The sequence below is a fragment of the Aotus nancymaae genome, unplaced genomic scaffold, assembly GCF_030222135.1.
Source record: "Aotus nancymaae isolate 86718 unplaced genomic scaffold, 86718_ANA_hifiasm-v0.15.2.pri h1tg000097l, whole genome shotgun sequence".
NCBI classification, from domain to species: domain Eukaryota; kingdom Metazoa; phylum Chordata; class Mammalia; order Primates; family Aotidae; genus Aotus; species Aotus nancymaae.
In genome coordinates this window covers 1,160,296-1,182,475 of record NW_026988512.1, presented here as the reverse complement: position 1 = coordinate 1,182,475, position 22,180 = coordinate 1,160,296, and the positions used below count along the sequence as shown (strand labels likewise).

Genomic DNA, 22,180 nt, shown 5'->3' with positions numbered 1-22,180 from the left:
TTCAGTGGTGTGATGAGGATAAAAGTGTAACTGAATGACTGCCTGGAGGAATTCTAGGTCTGGGGAAAGAGCTGTGAGGGGATCAGCCCCAGCCACTCCAGGTGGTCTAACCCATCTGCCATCTCCCTCCACTCACTAGTGGCCGCTCTAGGGGATACATGACCTAATGTCAGGCAATGAGACCTGAGGGGAAGTTGGTTGAGGGGATTAGGAGGAAATGTGTCCTGGTGCCTAGAAAGAAAAATCTGGAAGCGATCTTCTCTTTCTCTTGGTCTCTGGAGATGACACCCTGATGAGCTGAATGCAGCCTTGCAGAGGGTTCCCCTTTCCTTCTGAGCACAGGGAGGACCACCATGCTCCCCACTGTCACCTCCCTGCCTGCCCTGAGGAAGGAGGCAAGGTGACTGGGTGGTCGAGGCTCAACTATTCGCTTTCTAGGTTTTGGGCATCACAGCGTGGAAACCTTTCCAGCAGACCTCCAGCCTCCTTCTGGTCTCTGGCCTTCTGGTCTCCTTTAATCTACGACACTCACTCTGCTCATGTCCCGGTTCCACGGGCCCTTTAATCTAGGACGCTCATTCTGCTCATGTCCCGGTTCCACGGGCCCTTTAATCTACGACGCTCACTCTGCTCATGTCCCGGTTCCACGGGCCCTCGCGTCCTGCTGCTTCAGGGTTGCCCCTCCTAACCTCTTTGCAGTTTAAAAAGGGGCCTCCTAAAGTGGGAGAAATCTTCCAGGCCCAAAATATCGACGCTGGAATGGAAGCTATTTAGACCCGAAGGTGGTCCCAGGAGACTCACTCTGGAATTGAGGCGTTCACCCAGTGGCCTCAAACGCAGCACATGGAATCAGCCATTGAGCCCTCATTTTCTTAAGGTCTTTGTATCCCCCGGTGAAGACTCTCTGGAGGCTCTTTAGACCAAAGTACTTCACAGGAAGCAAGAAGAGAAATCCTTGGAAACACACAGGAGCCAACTACGTGGGGGTGAACAAGAGGTAAGAGGTTTTTGTTCCAAAGGGAGGAAGCTTGTGGAGGATGCTTTCATTTAGCCTGTGATGACAAGATAAGGAATTAATAGATGTAAGCTGCATCCAGGACCGCTGAGATAATAGCAGGCAATAAACCTCTTAGCCAGATGGTGCTCTGGACAATGCAGGGGATCCCAGGGCTCCAGCCAGCCTCCCCTAGAGTCACAGGGCCCGGGAGGCACTAGCAAGGCCAGTCTGTTGCCTTTGGAGCCAGCGGGAGGTGGTCATCGAACTGGAACTGGACACATGCAATGAGGAAAGTTCGCTGCAGCCTGTTCCTGGGGAAGCACAGAGGTGAACAGGACTGACCTTGTACGGGAGATTTGTTTATTCCTTGCAGGAGACTGACAAATTCTCAGGAGTCACATCAGGAATCCAGGATTTCCCAAAGTAAATTTCTGATGCAGTTATACCACTGACTAAAAGTGAGTAGAATTACTCCACTTGGTCTTGAGAGTTATGGGGCCAGTGGGAGAAAAGAAAAATGGGAAGAATTTCTCTCTCTGAAGCTGGATATGTGCAGCTCCCAAATCAGCTGTCATTTGAGCAGAATTTGGTGGAAGTGTGGATCTGCTCTCTAGAAACAGGGGTGGGCAGTCCGTGTTTGCTTGCTCTGTAAGTTGAGGAAGCGAGACCTGGTTGCTGGTGGCGCCTGCTCTTCTGATGCACTTTTCCTACCTATATGGGTCATTTTGACTGAAGGCCAGTTCCATCCCTTTCTGAACCCCACCGGAAATGAAGAGGAAAAGCCAAACAAATGCAGTAAGTGGTTTCACAGGATGCATTTGGCAGGGCCAGCATCCCGGGGAGTTGTGAAAACAAGCATCTCTGTGGAGCAGCACAGGCCCTGTCCGGGCCAGAGACACTCATCAGAATTACTTTCCCCAACAGCTTCTGGGAGATGGAAGCTCCTTAGTCTTGCTGCTTCTCTCTTTTTATTTTTATTTTTTGAGATGGAGTCTTGCTCTGTCACCCAGGCTGGAGTGCAGTGGTGTGATCTTGGCTCACTGTACCCTCTGCCTCATGGGTTTGAGTGATTCTCCTGACTCAGCCTCCGGAGTAGCTGGGATTACAGGTGCCTGCTACCACACCTGGCTAATTTTTTGTACTTTTTTTTAGTAGAGATGGGGGTTAGTTATGTTGGCTAGGCTGGTCTCGAACTCCTGACCTCAGGTGATCTGTCTGCCTTGGCCTCCCGAAGTGCTGGGATTACAGGTGTGAGCCACTGCACCTGGCCCTCTTCCTTACTCTCTGGATCAGCATCAGTCCCTCATTCCCCCAACCATCACTTCCACCTGGATGTTCCTTCTTTGCTGCTATTCTCTCCTCTCAGTGTGTCGCCTTGGAGTCCATGGAGAAAATCCAGTGAGAAGGATGGCAGAGTAATTTTTCCCTCCTCACTCTCACTTCATCCAGTAACTCTTCTGAACCCTACCCCCACAGCTTCCCATTCCCCGGCTCTAAGGCCCCCACACCAAGCTTTGGAACACGAGGGTAATTTGAACCTGCATCTGTGGACCGCTTCGTCTGTGTTTACAGATAGAAGACAACCTGCAAGAAACAGGATTGGATTTGTTATTTGTAAGTCAAACCAGTTGTGATCTCCTGTCGATGGCTGCTTTCTTTGCAAATGCCAAATGTCACTTGTGGTTGGAGCTACTTTTCTTCCCAGAGAGTTGTTTTCCCCTGACACAGCCAGCTTTTCTTCCTTGCCTCTCCCGCCACCAGCTGCTCCTCTGCAAGGTATCAGTTTGCCGGGTCAGCCTGGGCACCACCGTAGCTGGCTCTAGCCGCTTGGCTGGGGTGCCTTTCCCCTCCTTCTTTTAGAAATCAACTAGAAATCCATCTTCATGAAGTTCTAAATCAGTAATCACTTTGGCAAGAAAAAAAAAGAAGAAACACTTGGCACAATTTACCACTCATTGGAAGAAGCATCAGAGTGACTCTACATACCCAAGGACAACTGCATTTCAAATTGGTAATAATTAGTCATATAAAAAGAAACTTTTGCATTTAGGTTGGTCAGTATCTATCTTTTTCTTCTTTGGGAGCTGGGGCAGGATCATCTTACCTAGGAAGTTTCATTTGCAAATTTCCATTCAGCAAGTTTTTGTTGAACACCTATTTTATACTCAGTTTATGCCTTCAAAGAGCACACAATCTCCTTAGAAGAGGGTAGAAGAAACACACATAGCTAAGTAAAAAGATGTGCCACGTTCCTCATACTATTAGCCAAGGGCCAGACAGTGCGTGGAAGTTGCAGCAGGGAGTCCCAGTGAGCAGTGATCTTGGTGGAGGCAGGAGTTGAGCCAAGGCCTGAGGAGAGGCCCAATGTTGACAATACAGGGATATGAAAAACATGGGGGAAGGTGTTGATAAAAGTTTAACAATTAATTCCTTCCTCCCCCCACCAAAAAGACTCAATGTCACATGTGTTGGCCACTTGTGTTTATAATGGTGGCCGATTTCTATGGTGTAAATATACTCATCATGGCTAATTTTATGGTGAATTTCAAGGTACCAACGTTACTGAACAAGGAGTTAAAAAAAGGTGTTGCTGTTGTTTTAATGTGTCCCCCAAAGTTCATGTGTTGGAAACTTGATCCCCACTGTGTTGAGATGTGAGGCCTAATGAGAGGTGTTTGGGGCTAATGACATTATCTCAGGAATGCAATTGTTATCACAGGAGTGGTTTCCATATAAAAGGATGAGTTTGACCCCCTTTTCTCTCTCTTTTGCCCTCTCTTTGCCCTTCACCATGTTGTGACGCACCAAGAAGGCCCTTGCAAGGTGCCAGCCCCTTGATCTTGGACTTCCCATCCTCTAGAATAGTGAGTCAATAAACTTCTGTTTATTATGAATTCCCCAGGCTGTAGTATTCTTTTTTAGCAGCACAAAATGGACTAATGCGATAGTGTACCATTAAGTAGCATTTTGCCATTTGGATACAATGGAAGAGATTCTCCTGCCTTAGCCTCCCAAGTAGCTAGCACTATAGGAACCTGCCACCACAGCTGGCTAATTTTTGTATTTTTAGTAGAGACAGAGTTTCACTATGTTGGCCAGGCTGGTCTCAAACTCCTGACCTCAAAGAGATGGGCCTCAGCCTCCCAAAGTACTGGGAATACAGGGGAGAACCACTGTGCCTGGCCAAAACCAGTCATTTAGAAAACATAGGTTGGGAGATGTGGGACTATTACAATGCAGAAAGCAGCGGGCCTTCCTCATTGCTGCAATTTTCTCCATGGGAAGAATAGGAAACAAGGGAGGTGAGGTGAAGGCGTTTCCACATTTCTCCTTCACACAGGGGAAGGCAGGAGAAAGGCTGACACGCTACAAGAGGGGATAGCCAATGAGACAAGTCTGAGGCTGTTGAGGACTCAGACCATTTCCGACTCACCCTTATAGTCAATGGGGACCTTGCATAACACCCTAATAATTATAGACTCTCAAAAATTTGAGCAAAGATTGTAGGTGGTTTTCTTTCTTTACCAAGTGATACAGAGAAGAGTGGACTATAATCCACTTAATTAATTCATCACCTGCTATGTGTCAGAGGCCATAGGCTCAGGGGTGTTCTAACAGTGAGTTAAATTGATGCAATTTTCTCCAATTTTCCAAACGTAGCAAATTGATTCCTTTCTACTTTATAGCTCAGTTAAAATGGCTGTTTTTAGTCTCGAAGAAATTCTTTTAAAAACATATAGCCTGACAATCAGGAAGTTCTATTGATATAATTTTTAGGTTTCGGTGGGGCCTTAAAATGTGGTTCTCAATGAGAATAGTGCAAGAAGATGGGGAAAGGTGTAGGTAGGTTGGAAAATTTAGTGTGGGTAGGTTAGGGATGACTTCAGTTTTCCTAGCCATTTCCATTTGCCAAATCCACTCCTCATTTTCAAATCTTCATTTGACTCAACCTCTTAGCAGCAATCAGAATTAACATCTGTCTCTTTGCAGGCTCAAATCCCTCTATATTGTTCTTAAATGTCCTCAAAACTTTTTCATTAAGCTTGCCCCTCGTCTTGATATGCTTTTTCACTGGACGACCTCCACCACACAGTGCTGTCTATGGGTAGATTAATATATCCAATCTAGGTATCTCATTGTAGCTTCAGACTCACAAATCCAAGTATCTGCTTGGGATCTCCTCTGGAGGTATCCAAAGTATATCATATTCAAGCCCCCAAATCTGTCCTGAGGGCCCAACCAACAATGATGAGTCTCTCCTTGGGGCCACCACCACATCTTGCTGCAATTCTGTGTGTAACTATGATCACCACTGTTAGCCTGGGAGTACTCAGAGAAAGAAGCCTCATTCATCAGTGAATCCGTAGTTCTGACCTCAGTGCTTGACAAAGAGTCAACAGATGAATGAATGAATAAATAAACAAATTCTCATCCATCAGTAAAAACTCCTGTGATTTTTCAAAAACTCAAACATAGTTAGGTAATGAACACACATACTATTTATTTGGCCTCCACCTCTGCTATTCTACTGAAACTATTGCTATCAAAGTCATCCACACCCTCTACATAGCCAAATTCTATGGGCACTTCTCTAATCTCATCTTATGTGTGGTCTTGTCATCACTCAACATGATTTACCCTTCCTTTTGGCTTTCATAGCATTGGATTCTCATAGTTTTCTATCTATCAGTGATACTCTTTTTGAGTCTTTGCTGGATTCTCTTCTTTGCTTTGGCCTCTAAATGTTGGTTGGCCTCTGATATAGTTTGGATATTTGTCCCCTGCAAATCTTATGTTGAAATTTGATTCCCAATGTTGGAGGTGGAGCCTGGTGGGAGGCATTCGGGTCATGAAGGTGGATCGATCTCTCATGAATGGCTTGGTGCCATCCTTGTGGAAATGAGTGAGTGATTGCTCTATTAGCTCATGGGAGATCTGATTGCTAACAAGATACTGGCACCTCCTCTCTCTCTCCTCTCTCTCTGTCTCTCTCTCTTTCCCCTCCCCTTCTCCTTTCACATGTGATGCTCTTTGCCTCCCTCTCTTAGTGAAAGCTTCCTGAAACTCACCAGAAGCAAGTGTTGACACCATGCTGCTTGTATAGCTTGCAGAATCATGAGCTAAATAAACCTCTTTTGTAAATAAATTGCCCAGCCTCAGGTATTCCTTTATGGAGATGTGAATAGACGAAAATACCCTCTAAATCTTGAAGGGAGATAAGATTCCAGTCTGGGGCCCATTTTCTTCACTATGTGTCTCTCCTGGGTGACCTTATTCAGTTCCATGACTTCAGTTATGAGCCATTTGCTGCTGATTAATTTATATCTCCGATGACTTTTTAAAGTATCAGGTGTGCAGTCTACTGCCTGCCTGATTACTCCACTAGAATGTCTGATACACATCTCAAATGGACCTTGTATAAGACGAAATTATTAGTTTCCTGTCCCCTTCCCATCTCATGTTTTCCCTGAGTCTTTTTCAACTCACTACGTGGCTTTACTGGGACGAAGCCAAAGACCAAGCGGCAGCCTGAATTTCTCTCATTCATCTCCGACATTCATTGTTTCAGCTCTACAAACAATTTGTTGATTGCTTTGCACAGCGATGCAATCAACAAATATTTGTTTGTTATACTAATATTTGATAATTTAATGCATGGTAAAAGTTTCAAACAATTTATGAACAAACTTTGGGAAAATAATGTTGCTGCTAAGTTTTGGTTTCGAACATGACTTAGTTTTTTACTCTGGATCGTCCTTGTCCGTGTCTTATCCATAGTCATGTCAATCTTCCCGCTGATCCTGTTGCATACTTGTTTGCTCCCCAGTGCCCAGGGGAGGACTGGTAAACGGATGAAACCTATGTGCGTATGAACTGCTTTGCATCAGAAACCATGCAGAGCCAGGCCGGAATGATCACCAGTCCCCTCAATGATGTAAGTGGTCTAGCCTTAGCAGAGTAAATTTCACTGGAGTCCTGATGCTTCATTTGTACCCTTGTTTTTTTGAAATACACAGTAGTGTAATGGGTGTCTGAGGTGACTTGAAAGCCTAGGACAACCTCCCAGTCTTTAAATAGCTAAACAATCTACTTGTGGGATAAACCACATATCCACATAGAACAGCAAAGGACCTGGGGCAGCTTTTATACCACATCATCCTAGCTCAGCTGAATCTTTACTTCTCAGAATTCTCCTTCCTGTAGTTTCAGATTGGTTTTGGCCACAAGCAACATTTTGTGTGAGATTTAGAAGGTGACAGTGAAGTGGTAGCATAGGTATATTTTAAAGTGGACTTTAAGAACAGTTTTAGATTTTGGAAAAATTGCTGCCAGTAAAGAGAGTTCCCATCTGTCTTGTACTCAGTTTTCCTGTTCGTAACACCTTTCATTAGTATGGTACCTTTGTTATTGAATCAATGTCAATGCATTATTATGAGCTGAGGTCTATATTTTATTCAGAATTTCTTAGTTTTTGTCTTTTATCCTTTCTGTTCCATGATCTCTTCTCGTGTAATACATTGCATTTAGTTGTCATCTCTCCTCAGACACCTTTGGGCTATGACAGTTTCTCAGACCTTCCTTGTTTTTCATTGTTTTCAGGAGTACAGGTCAGACGTGTCATAGGTTGCCTTTCTTTTGGAATTTGTCTGTTTTTTGTTTTGTTTTTGTTTTTTTTCAAGACTGAATTTCACTCTTGTTGCCCAGGCTTGAGTGCAATGTCGCAATCTCGGCTCACCGCAACCTCTGCCTCCCGGGCTGAAGTGATTCTCCTGTCTCAGCATCCCGAGTAGCTGGGATTACAGGTGTGTGCCACCACACCTGGCTAATTTTTGTACTTTTAGTCGAGACAGGGTTTCTCCATGTTGGTCAGGCTGGTCTTGAACTCCTGACCTCAAGTGAGCCACCTGCCTCGGCCTCCCAAAGTGCAGGGATTACAGGTGTGAGCCACCGTGCCTGGCCGGTGTTTTTCTTGTGATTAGGCTGAGGTTATGATTTGGGGGAGGAAGATCACAGAAGTAAAGTGCCAGTCTCATCACATCTTATCGAGGGTATATCATTATTAAGTGATTTCTTACTATTGATGTTGACCTTGATTACTCTGCTTGAGGCTGTGTTTGTCAGATTTCTCAACTATAAAATTAACCCTTTTCCCCCGCTCTCTATACTATACTATTTGGAAGGAAGCACGTATGCACAAACCACACTTAAGGAGTGGGGATTGAAATTTCCCCTCCTAGAGGGTGGAGTATTTATGTAAATATTTGAAATTTTTATATATGGGAGATTTATCTAATCTATTTATTTATTCAGTCATTTGTTTATGTCAGTATGGGCTCATGGATTTTTATTTTGTACTTTGTTATAATCCAGTTCTACTTTCTTTATTTTACTGTTCAGATTGTTCCATCTTTGGCCACTGAGAGCTCTTTTAGTTGACTTCCATGGCTCTTTGACATAGTCTTATCAATTTGTGTGTGTGTGTGTGTGTGTGTGTGTTTTCTCGAGCATTTCTTTACTTTCTACCGCTACAAAGATGTTCCAGGATCAACCTGTAGATTTCCTGCCTTAGTCCTAGAAGCCACCATTTCCCCTAGGAACCCTGGTTCCCTCTACTGGAGAATGGCATTAGGAACCAAGATCTGGGTGATAGGTGTGCTCATTGCTAGTGTGGTGTTGCTTCTTGGCTCTCTTAGCTGACAGAGCAAGAAATGTATGTGTGCATACTAACCCTTTTATATACCTGTATCTATAAGTATTTGTATGTGTAACTGTATGACCTATATTAAGCTAAACAAGAGTTCATACTGGTGTGTCCAACTCTAATTCCTTTACCACATGGATCATTCTTTTTTGCTCCTCTTATTATTTGTAAATTTCTGCTTTAAAAATGAGAAACATGGCTCTCATCATTCATCATACATTTTCTTCATTGTTCAATTCCAGGTTACATATATAGCAGAATCAGAATTGTTAACCTATACTACCATGGAAAACAACTTTATCGCTAGAGTACTGTGTTTATATGCAATTTATTTTGCCTTTAAAATTACAGACTCCAGTCACTTCTAAATCTAGCTAGGTAAGCAACATTTCTCCTCTCCTTTCATGAAATTGTTTCAAAAATTTATAATACAGTTACAGTCCCTTGTGACAGTCTGCATTCCTTCCAGGGATCCTCTGACCTGCTAAATTATTTGACTTAAAAAAGGCTTATACATTAAAGTTTACTCTTTGTGTAGTAAAATTCTGTGTGTTCTTACAAATGCATAGTGTCATGTATCCACCATTACAGTAGCATACAGAACAGTTTCATTGCCCTAAAAATCCTGTGTGTCACCTCCTCAACTCTGTCTCAATTTCCCTCAACCCCAGGAATTCACATGCTATCTTTTTATTTAGTTTCATCTTCGTAGTTTTGCTTTCTATAGAATGTCATAATAATTGAATTATAGAGTAGATAACCTTTTCAGACTGCCTTCTTTCACTTAGTCTTAGGCATTTATAGTTCATCTATGTCTTTTTGTGATTTGATAGCTCACGTTTTTAAGATCACTGAATGTTGCCTCACGTGGATATACCAAAAGTCATATGTTCACCTATTAAAGAACATCTTAGCTGCTTCTAGTTTTTGACAATTATCAATAAAACTGCTAAAACATTCATGTTCAGGTTTTTGTGCAGACATAAGTTGACAACTTATGTTTGACAAATCATGTGGACAAATACCAGAAGTGTGACTGCTGAATTGCATGCTAAGACTATGTTTTTGTAAGAAATTGCTAAAATATCTTCCAAAGTAGCTGTGCCATTTTGCATTCCCACCAGCAACAAATGAGAGTTTCTTTGCTCTGCTCTGCATTTTTGCCAGTATTTAATGTTGTCAGTTTTGGGATTTTTGCCATTCTAATAGATATGCAGTAGTACCTCATTGTTTTAATGTACAATTCCCTAGTGATAAATGGTGTTGACAATATTTTCATATGTTTATCTTTGGTGAGGTATCTATTCAGATTTTTTAGCCACATTTAACTGAGGTTGTTTAAAATTATTGTTGATTTTAAGAGTTCTTTTTATATTTTGGACACAAGTCCTTTAGCAAATATTCATTTTATAAATAATTACCTCCAGTCTATGGATTTTCTTTTCATTTTCTTATCAGAGCAGAAGTTATTTGACAGAGCAGAAGCTATTAATTTTAATAAAGTACAGCTTATCAATTATTTATCTCTTGGATTATGCTTTTGATGTTTTCCCTAAAAATTCTTCACCAAACCCATGATCATCTAGATTTCTCCATGTTTTGTCCTAGAAGTTTTATAATTTCATATATATATATTTTGAGACAGAATCTTGCTGTGCCACCCAGGCTGGAGTGCAGTGGCACAATCTTGGCTCACTGTAACCTCCACTTCCCGGGTTCAAATGATTCTGTCTGCCTCAGCCTCCCAAGTAGCTGGGATTACAGGCATGTACCGCCATGCCCGGCTCATTTTTGTATTTTTAGTAGAGACCTGATTTCACCATGTTGGTCAGGCTGGTCTCAAACCACTGATGTCAAGTGCTCCGTTTACCTAGGCCTTCCTAAGTGCTGGGATGACAGGTATGAGCTACTGTCCCTGGCCAATGTTGTATTTTAAGGCTATGCATTAGTCCATTTTCACACTGCTGTAAAGCTACTACCTGAGGCTGGGACATTTATAAACAAAAGAGGTTTAATTGACTCACCATTCCACATAGCTGGAGGGGCCTCAGGAAGCTTACAGTCATGGTGGAAGGTGAAGGGGAAGCAGGGCACATCTTACGTGGTAGCAGGAGAGAGAGAGAGTGCAGGGGAAACTGCCGCTTTTAAACCATCAGATCTTGTGAGAACTGTCTCGTTATCAGGAGAATAGCATGGGGGAAACGTCCCCCACAGTCCAGTCACCACTCACCAGTTCCTTTCCTTAACATGTGGGGATTACAATTTGAGATGAGATTTAGGTGGGGACGCAGAGCTAAATTGTATCAGTCTATAATCCATTTTGAGTTAGTTTTTATGAAATGTGTAAGGTTTGTGTCTTGATTAGTTTTTTCACATGCAGAGCCCCAACTGTTTAGCCAACATTTGTTGAAAGGTCTATCCTTTGTCCATAGTTGCCTTTGCTCTTTTGTCAAAAATAGGCTGACTATATCTGCTTGGGTTTTTTTCTGGTCACCGATTCTGTTCCGTTGATTTATGTGTGCCTTTGTTCACCAATACCACACTGTCTCGATTACTGTTGCTTTACAGTTAAGTCTTGCAATTGGGTAGCATCAGTCCTTCAATTTTGTTCTCTTTCTTGGGTATTGTGTTGGCTAGTTGGGATCTTTTGCCTTTTCATATACGTTTTAGAGTGTTTGTCAATATACACAAAACAGATTGCTAGGATTTTGATTAGGGTTGCTCTGAATCTATTGGTCAAGTTGGGAAGAATTGACATCTTGTTAGTATTGCGTCTTCCAATCTATGACTGTGAAATTGATTTAGATCTTCACTGATTTTGTTTATCACAGTTTTGTAGTTCTACATACAGATCCTATATATATTTTTATTAGATCTATACATAAACATTTTATTTTTTGGTGGTGTTGTAAATAGTATTGTGTTTTCATTTCAAATTTCAATTTTTTAATTTCTTATATAGAGAAAAGCAATAGAGCTTTGTGTATTAACCTTGTATTTTGAGACAATTTTGTAATTGCTCACAAGTTCCAGAATTTAAAAATGTATTTTATTTATTTATTTATTTTTAGAGGCAGGGTCTCTCTGTCACCTGGGCTGGAGTACAGTGGTACAATTGTAGCTCACTGTAAGCTTGAACTTCTTGGCTCAAGTGGTCCTACTACCTCAGCCTCCTGGATAGCTAGGATTACAGGCAGGTGCCACCATGCCTGGCTATTTTTTTAAAAAAACATTTTACTATAGAGACAGTCTTACTGTATTGCCCAGGCTGGTCTTGAACTTCTGGCCACAGCCATCCTCTTACCTTGGCCCCCCAAAATGTTGAGATTACAGGTGTGAGCCACTGTGCCCAGCCTAAAATGTATTTTACATTGTGTGCCTGTGTGTTTTGGTAGTTTGAGTCTTTCAAGGAATTGGCCTATTCTATCTACATTATCAAATTCGTAGGCATAGAGTTTTTTAATTGTATTTCTTTATTTTCCTCTTAATGTATATGGGTTCAGTAGCGATTGACCCCTCTTTCATTTCTGATCTTAGTAGTTTGTTTTTTTTTCTTGTTTAGCCCAAGAAGCTAATTAGTTTTATTAATCCTTTCAAATAATCAGCTTTGTTTAAACATTTTTTCTATTTTTTTAATTTCATGATTTCTGCTGTAATTTGTATTATTTCTTTTTTTATGCTTATTTTATGCTTAAATTGTGCTTCTTTCTTCAGCTTCCTAAGGTAGGAGCTTAGATGATTGATTTTTAGATCTTCTTTTCTAATGTATGCGTTTAATGTTGTAAACATTAAGCACAGCTTTTGCCACATCTAACAAATTTTGGTAAGTTGTATTTTTATTTTCATTTAATTCAAAATAATTTTAAGTTTTTCTTGGTACTTCTTGACTTATGTATTATTTAGAATTGTGTTGTCTGATTTCCAAATATTTTGGAATTTTCCAGCTATCTATCAGTTATTGTTTTCTGGTTTAATTGCATTATGGTCTAGAATATATTTTGAATTATTTCCATTCTTTTAAATTGGTTAAGGTGAGTTTTATGAGCCAGAGTGTGGTTTATCTTGGTAAATGGTCTCTCTGAGCTTGAGAAGAATGTGTATTCTGTTATTGCTGGATGAAGTAGACTATAAATATCAATTAGATTTCATCGATTGATAGTGCTTCTCAGTTTTACCATATCCCTACTGACTTTTTTGCCTGCTTGAGCAGTCCTATACAGAAAGAGGAATGTTTACGCCCCTAACTAGAAGTGGATTTTTCTGTTGCCTCTTGCAGTTCTATCAGGTTTTGCCTCACATGTTTTGATGCTCTGTTGTTAAGGGCATACACATTAAAATTATTGTCTCATGTCTTCTTGGGGAATTGACCCATTTATCAGTATATATTGCACCCATTTATCCATGATTATCTTTCTTGTAAAATCTAGTTTGTCTGATATTAATATAGGTGTCCCGGATTTCTTTTGATTTGTGTTAGCATTGTATGTCTTTATCATCCATTTCATCTTAACTATCTGTATCTTTATAAATATATACATTTGTGGGCCAAGCGCAATGGCTCATGCCTGTAACCCCAGCACTTTGGGAGGCTGAGGCAGTTGGATCACTTGAGGTCTGGAGTTCAAGACCAAGCTGGCCAACATGGTGAAGATATGTCTCTACTAAACACACACACACACACACACACACACACACACACACACACACACACACTCTCTCTCTCTCTCTAGCCGGGCAAGGTGGCTGGTGCCTGTAATCCCAGCTACTCAGGAGGCTGAAGCAGAAGAATTGATTGTACCTGGGAAACGGAGGTCGCAGTGAGCTGAGATTGTGCCATTGTACTCCAGCCTGGGCGACAGAGTGAGACTGTCTCAGAAAATACACACTCACACACACACACAATAAACACATACATTTATGTACACACACACATATATGTTTTGTAATTCAGATACAGGTTGATGATGGAGGTAAGCCTAAGGTATTATGAAACATAGAGCAGTAGAATTAAGTCTGCCCCAGGGAGCTGGGGACAACTTCGGAGAGAAGGTGATGGAAGTTTGAGTTGATTCTTGAAGGAGGAGAAAGCGTTTGTGCTTATAAAGGAAGGCACAATGTATTTCAGGCTGGAGAAGGGGGTGTTTCCTGGAATGAAGTAGAGTTGAGGGTGCGGTGGGAGATGATGTTGGGAAGCAAGTTTGGATAGGTCAGGTGAGGGGGATCATGCCAAAAAGAGATAGAAATGCGGCCGGGCGCGGTGGCTCAAGCCTGTAATCCTAGCACTTTGGGAGGCTGAGGCGGGTGGATCACGAGGTCAAGAGATCGAGACCATCCTGGTCAACATGGTGAAACCCCGTCTCTACTAAAAATACAAAAAATTAGCTGGGTATGGTGGCGCGTGCTTGTAATCCCAGCTACTCAGGAGGCTGAGGCAGGAGAATTGCCAGAATCCGGGAGGCAGAGGTTGCGGTGAGCTGAGATCGCGCCATTGCACTCCAGCCTGGGTAACGAGCGAAACTCCGTCTCAAAAAAAAAAAAAAAAAAAAAAAAATGTCAGTGTGTGGACTTTATAATTTAAATTAATCTCTCAGTGTTAGTCCTCATCCTTGCCATTTTTGGCATTATCTTGCCCAATTTGGACCTTCTGCAGAGAATAAACTTATGGTTTCTTGAATGGGGTGAGGGGGGACATTGTTTGGTGGGGGAAAGAATCTGGGGGGTCTAATTGTTATACACATTTATCATTCCTCTTATTCTCAGCCCTGATGGTCTGTGGTGCTTCCGTGTAGGAATGAATAAATTGGCTTATTTCTTAAAGATAACACCTAGAACCATACCTTCCTCTGCTCTGTTAGGAGAGGTAATACTTCTCTATCTACTTTCTGTTTTCTAAAATTCTGCAGGCTGGCACACGAGTAATCCAAGCACTTTGGGAGGCTGAGGCGGGAGGATCACCTGAGGTAAGGAGTTTGAGACCAGCCTGGCCAACATGGTGAAACCTCATCTCTATTGAAAATAGAAAAATTAGCCAGGTGTGGTGGTGCATGCTGTAGTCCCAGCTACTCAAAAGGCTGAGGTGGGAGAATCGCTTGAACCTGGGATGCAGAGGTTGCAGTGAGCCAAGATCACACCACACACAGCCTGGGTCTGGGTCTCTAAATAAATAAATAAATAAAATTCTGAGCTCTCTCAAGCATACCTCTTTGTACTTGCAGGTGTACATTCTTTTAATGAATATTTAATTGCGTTTAGGAGGAAGGCTTCTTTCATGTTTAACAGACACTTTCTGAGATTCCTCTTAATCTCTCTTGTTTTACAAGTAACTTGAAAAAAAAAATCAACTCTACACATACAATAAAATGCACAGATTGTAAGTGTGATTTTTGATGAGTTTTGATCCATAATCAAGATACACAACATTTTCATCAGCCCATAAATTTCCCTTCTGTGGTAGGCAGCTTCTGAAATGGTCCTCAATGACTCCCACCTCCTGGTACTCACTTTCTGTGTTGAACGTGAGCTACACCTTTCGACTTGATTCTAATGAATAGAATATAGCCAGGGTAATAGGGAATTACTTCTGAGATTAGATTGCAAAAGATAGTGACCTCCATCTTGCTGCCATTCTCTTGCTCTCTTGGCCTCTTGCTTGTTTACTCTGATAAAGCCAGCTTCAGTATTGTATGCTTCCTTATGGAGAGGCCCATATGTCAAGAAACAGAGGATGTCCTCTGGCCAACAGATTATGAGTAAATGGGACCCTCAGTCCAACAACCAGCAGAGAACTGAATCCTGCAACAACCTCCTGAGTGAGCTGAGAAGTAGATCTGCTCCCAGAGGGGCCTTACCAGAACTGCAGACTCAGCCAACACATTGACTGCAGCCTAGTGAGACATTCAGAGCTAGAGGAACCAGTTGAGTCATGCCAGATTTTTGACCCACAGAAACTGACAAATAATACATGTGTTAAGACACTAAGCCACTAAGTTTCAGGATAATTTGTCATAAAGCAATAGATAACTAATATACCTCCCACCCTTGACAGTCAACCTCTTCCAACCCCAACTTCAGGTATCTACTAGTTAACCAATCCCTCTGTCATTATAAATTTGTTTTTCTTTTCTAGGATTTCAAATAATTTAGTATTTTTTTCTAAATTGTTCATCTTGTTGCATATGTTAGGCATTTGTTCATGTTTATTGCTGAGTAATATTCCATTGTATGAATATACTATAATTTGTTTTTCCGTTAATCTACTGATAAATATTTGGGTTGTTTACAGTGTTTTGTATTATGAATAAAACTGCTATGAACATGCTTGCATAATCTTTATTTCTAGGAATGCAATTCTGGGTCATATGGTAAGGGTAGGCTTTTATGTTTATCTTTTTAAGAAACTACAGAAATGTTTTCCATAGTGTTTGTGCCTTTTCAAGATTCCTCTTTCTCTTTGGCTTTCAGCAGTTGAAAATGATGAATTTTGGTGTGAATTTCTTTATATTTATCCTACTTGTGGTTCTTTGAGATTCTTGGACTTAGAGATTAATGCTTTTCTTTCAATTTGGAAAACTTTGGCACTATTTCTTTCTTTTTTTCTTTTTTTGAGGCAGAGTCTTGCTCTTTCGCCAGGCTGGAGTGCAGTGGCACGATCTCGGCTCACAGCAACCTCTGCCTCCCAGATTCAAGAGATTCCCCTGCCTCAGCCTCCTAAGTAGCTGGGACTCCAGATACACACCACTGTGCCCGGCTAATTTTTTTGTATTTTAATAGAGATGGGGTTTTGCCATGGCCAGGATGGTCTCGATATCCTGACCTCATGATCCGCCTGCCTTGGCCTCCCAAAGTGCTGGGATTACAGGCGTGAGCCACCGCGCCCGGCCAACTTTGGCGTTATTTCTTTAACTTTTAGTCTTCTTTTCCTTCTGGGACTCCAATTACACATATGTTGGACTACACAATACTTTTCCACATACCTCTTAGTCTCTTTTCTTCAACATTTTTTATATCTACTATTTAAGTGGATAATTTCTGTTGATTTATTTGCAAATTCACTGATTCTTCTTCCATCTTCATTCTACTGTTGAATGCATTTAGTGCATTTTTTTATATTAGTTATTGTACTTTTCAAATCTAGAATTCCTAATGGTTTCCATTTATCTGGTGACACTTTCTGTCCACTTATTAGGATCATATTTTCATTTAATCATTCACACTTTTTAAATACTTTAAACATATTTATAAAAATGATTTGAAACCTTTGCCAAATCCAACATCTTGGGCCACTGATAGTCAATTTCTATTGACTACTTTATTTTCCTATTTCTTTGCATACCTGGTAATTTTTGGTCAAAACCTGAGTAGTACAGAATAAATGTACTAGTGATTATAGACTGTTATATTCTTCTGAGAATTTTTTTGTTCTAGTATGTAGTTAATTGCCTTGACTCAAACTGAAAACTCTGCTTTCTTTGCAGTATGCAGTAGCTTGTATATTTTCTCAGTTCTTTCAGTTTCTAGTTTTGTGTGTGTGTGTGTGTGTGTGTGTGTGTGTGTATGTCTTCTTGGTGTCTGCATGCTTTGATGGTTAGCCGAGATTTGTGCAGAGTTTATACTCAGATTTAGGGACATACATTCTCTACAGCTTCTTTGCTTCTAGAGGTTCCTAAATTTTTGACTGTTCTGTCTTGCCAGGGCCCAGTCCTTCAATACTTCAAGCCAGTAAGGCTTAAGCTTTTTGCTGCTTACCTGTTTGCTGGTTGGGGATTCCACTGTTAGAAAAGGAGAAAAGTCACAAGCTCACCTAATGCAGTTCTGTCTTTCAAAGCTAGATGCCTTTCTGGTTTCTGTTTGCTTTTCTTAGGTGCTCTGCCCTTCCTCCACATCCATCCAGAGTTTTTTGATCATTCAGGGCTTTGGGGTATAAAATGCACTCAGATTTTTGGTCTCACACGTTCTCTTCAATTTTCTCACTTCTGGGATTTTAACCCTAAATTTCCTCTGTTCTCCCATTCTTGCACTCCTTCCTCTGCCATCTTGAGTTGATAAGGTTGATTTATTTCTTCTGCTATAGCTGTGAGGGTTGGGGAATGTTCTGAGGCACAAAACAAGCAAACAACTCCCCATCCCACAAAACCAACAACTATAAACTTGTAATTCTTTTTTTTTTTTTTTTTTTTTTTTTTTTTTTGAGACAGAGTCTTGCAATTCTTACTGCAAACAGTTACAGTCATTTAAGAGTAGGCTGTTCTCTGACTTCTATCTACTACTTTCTTCCAGTGGTTGGTTATTAAAAAAAAAAAATTGTTGACTGACTGGGTGTCTGGGTGTAGTGGCTCACACCTGTAATCCCAGCACTTTGGGAAGCCAAGGCAGGTGGATCACTTGAGGTCAGGAGTTTGAGACCAGCCTGGCCAACATAGAGAAACCCTGTCTCTACTAAAAATGCAAAACTTAGCCGGGCTTGGTGGTGGGTGCCTGTAATCCCAAATACTTGGGAGGCTGAGGCAGGAGAATCGCTTGAACCTGGGAGGCGGAAGTTGCAGTGAGCCAAGATCGCGCAGCTGCACTCCAACCTGGGTGATTAAAAAAAAAATTGTCTGCATTTCATTATTGTCTAGGAAAGAATTCACCAATGACTTTACTCTACTGCTACTGGAAACAGATTTGAACAGTAGTACTACAGCTTTTTGTGATAGATTGTCCTATCTTCTCCATGACTTTAGAAGTGGTATTTATATCCTCCCCAGATCCTAGTCCCTAAGACTCCTTCTGATTCTCAGCTCTTTCTTTCCCTCCTTCAGTCTCTGCTGGGTCCTCAGGGAACCCAGCAACTTGATTTTTCATTTGATAAATGTTATTTCTTTACATATGAAAGTTTTACATTTTGATATAATAATTCTTAATCGTTTAATTTGTCTTTCTTTTGCCTTAATGCTTAGAAATTTCTTTTCTAACCCTGGGTTTGGTAAATATTTACTTATATGTTTATCAATTTGTGGCATAGTTCCCTCCCATTTAATACTTTAATCCATATGTAATTTACTTTATGCCATAAGGTAGGAATTAAACTTTGTTGTTTTTATCTGTTAGTTAACCAATTTCCCTGGCACTATTTTATTGATTAAAACATCCTCTAGGCTGGGTGCCGTGGCTCACGCCTGTTAGCCCAGCACTTTGGGAGGCCAAGGTAGGCAGATCCCCTGAGGTCAGGAGTTTGAGATCAGCCTGGCCAACATGGTGAAATCTTGTCTCTACTAAAAATATAAAACTTAGCTGTGTGGTGGCAGGTGCCTGTGATTCCAGCTACTGGAGGCTGAGGCAGGAGGATCGCTTGAACCTGGGAGGTGGAGGTTGCCGTCAGTTGAGATTGTGCCACTGTACTCCAGCCTGGGCAACAGAGCCAGACTGTCTCAAAAAAAAAAAAAAAAAATCCTCTTCCCATTAAGATGAAATATTGCATGATAGAGAAATTGCTATTATCTATTCTAGATATTTTCTCCCAGGTGAAGGAACGTCATTGGTGTGATACTTCCGATTTCTATCCATCCACTTCCTCACTGCACTCCTGAAGAGGCTGAGTGACTTTTCTATTTAATAAATTGTGGAGAAACAGTCAAGCATGCTTAGTTTTGGTTGTTTTTTTTCTGGTTGAACTCAAAGTGTCAAAAGGGAACAATATTTTTTCCCTAAATGTTTTTGCCTCATGCACCTATCATGGGGGTTTCTGGAAGGCATTTTTCTTCTTCACATGAAGGCCAGTTTTTTTTTTTTTTTTTACTGTTAAAGGTTAAATTGGAGAATACCCAAAGCTTCTGCTGATGGGCCCTGCATCTGGCAGATAAACACACTCCATGAGTGGAAAATGAGACCAGGCAGCCCTCCCAGTGTGCAGGGGAAGCCGACGCCTGGAATGGGAACAGTGCCTGCTCCCCATGGGCAGCTCCAAGTAGGGGAAGAGCAGAGTTAGGATGAGCACACCCTGGATCTTCCCCAAAACCTTTAGATCTATGTCACTTGCTCTCCCTGGAGAAGAGTGAGTGAGGGATGAAATGAGGCTGGAGAGGTTATGGCTGCATGGCAGCCTCCTCTACCTGGAAGGAAATATTATGAGTAGGAAAGAAGCATCCCCCCAAATATACCTTTGTTTTATTCAATATTTACGAATAGAGGTGCTTTGAGGCACAGATACACACAGATTTATTTCTGAGCTTTCTTTTAGGTTCTTTGGTTTGCTTATCTACCATGGTTCCAGAACCATCCTTTTATTTTATTTGTTTTTATTTTATTTGTTTATTCATTTTTATTCTGAACCCTCCTTTTAGAGTATCAGAGCTTTATGATACTGCTAATATTTGGCAGAGGAAGTCAATTCTTATTAATTTTCTTTTTCAAACATTTTTAGTAATTCTTGATTCTTTATTTTTGAGATGTACCTGAGGATAATTTTGCTGTTAAAATAATCTGAGGTTTCATACTGAATTTTTCATCTAGGATGCTATATTTCTCTTGATATTCAAGATTTTAAAAAACTTCCAATAAATTTTATAGTTTCATTTACAGATAATCTGAATGTTCCTTTTATTTAAGAAAAGAATTGAGAGGGATTATTATTATTATGAGCAAAATTACAGAATATAACTGGAACTTTTGAGGGTTCCTAAAGGGAGTCATTTGTGCATAGGAGATTTGTTTCAGGATGTTAACATAAGTACTTGATTTATTAAAATTATAAATTAAAAAACTAGATTTTTCTTAATCTTTTAAGTTCAAGGTACAAATCTATTCATAAAATTGGTAAAATACAAGCAAAAATTTTAAATTTTCCTTTGATTAAAGTTGAATTAATGCAAGGTGGATGGAACATATCACCTGAAACAATCAGTCCCATTTACAACTCAGTTAATTAAATTCCTTCAGTCATTAAAACTGTATTTATAAGTTTAGCATAATTGCTTTTCTTTTCAGCACTTCAAATGCCCTGAAGAAGCATAGCTTTCCCAAGTCCTTGAACAATTCTATTAAGTGTGATGAAACAAACATAAATATGACAAATCTTAAAAAGATTTCAGTGAGGCTTAAAAATTCAGCTAAAGTCTCATACCATTCAACTTACAATGATAAAATCAATTACTCAATCGCATGTTGTAAAAAAGGAATCACAGCTCTGATCTTTATGATCATTTTAAGTCCCCCCAAAATCCCTACAGTTTCTCTCTCTCTCTCTCTCTTTCTCTTTTTCTTTCTTGACAAGGTCAGGCTCTATCGCCCGCGCAATGCGATCTCGGCTCACTGCAACCTCCGCCTCCCATGCTCAAACGATCCCCCTGCCTCAGCCTCCCGTGCACCTGGGACCACAGGTGTGCACCACCACACCCATCTAATTTTTGTATTTTTTGTAGAGATGGAGGTGTCTCCTTATGTTGTCCAGACTGATCTCAAAATCCTGGGCTTAAGTGATCCAGCCTCCTCAGCCTTCCAAAGTGCTGGGCTTGTGGGCCTGAGCCACTGTGCCCAGCCCTCCTCCTTACAGTCACTTCAGATACCAAATACACACACATTGTTTCAACGATTATCTAAACGGATTCCTGAATGTAACACAAAAGTATTAATGTATATGTAGTTTGATTTATTTCTTCATCTTTGTATCTAATTCAAAAATGTCGTAGGGTTAAAAGACACCCATGAAGAAAACAATTTTACCATCCCAAGCCAATAAGAGTTATTATCCCAATCAAATTGGGGGAGAGAGTTCAGAAAAAAATTGTGGGCCAGAGATTTTGGGTCCTATCCTAGATCTGTTCCTCCTGGAGCCGCTCAGCAAAACGTTGACTTAGTTTTTAATAGTCACTAAAAATAGGGACCGCCAAGTCCTTATCCTTTGAAAGGGATTTATCTTTTCTGAGTTTAAAATATACCATTACTTAACCCTCTGGCCTGATATGAAATCTGCAGCCTCCTGCCCAGTTTACTTCACAGCATGTTGAAATCTATTTCCTGCCTGATTCCACTCTGAATTGTTGGCAGATCTTTCTGTATGTCCCGCCACAGTTTGGTAGCAGCTTAATGACACCCAGACTGAAAGTGATTCTCATGAAAATACAGATGATACAAATATCCATTCATCCAACACTGAACTTCATCAGATCATAACATTTTGTTATGTTTACTTCAGGTTTTAAAAAGCATTAAAACCACTTCTGTTGCAGTTGAAGCCTCCAGTGTATTCTTCTGCGATTTCATTTTCTCCTTTCCCAGATGAACACTCTCCTGAATTTTGTGTTCATAATTTCCAAGCATCTTTTGATTCTATCATAACATACAAATGTGCCAATAAACTGTATTGTTTTGTATGTTCTCAAATTTTCTGTACCTATCATTTTGTAGTTATTTTGCCACTTCCTTTTTTGGTAATCAGCATGTTTTTGAGAATTACTAATGTTGATACATGTAGCTCCAGTTAATTTGACTGCTGTATAATAAAA

General features: G+C 40.6%; 1 long non-coding RNA gene across 1 annotated transcript in view; it reads left to right on the top strand.

Moving 5' to 3' along the window:
- Positions 1-1,986: 1,986 nt before the first annotated feature.
- Positions 1,987-22,180, top strand: part of LOC135271898 (uncharacterized) — a 49,157-nt gene continuing 28,963 nt past the window's right edge. Inside the window, exons 1-2 of the long non-coding RNA XR_010340023.1 lie at positions 1,987-3,008; positions 3,807-3,861. This is a non-coding gene — a long non-coding RNA (uncharacterized LOC135271898). The remainder of the gene's footprint in view (positions 3,009-3,806; positions 3,862-22,180) is intronic.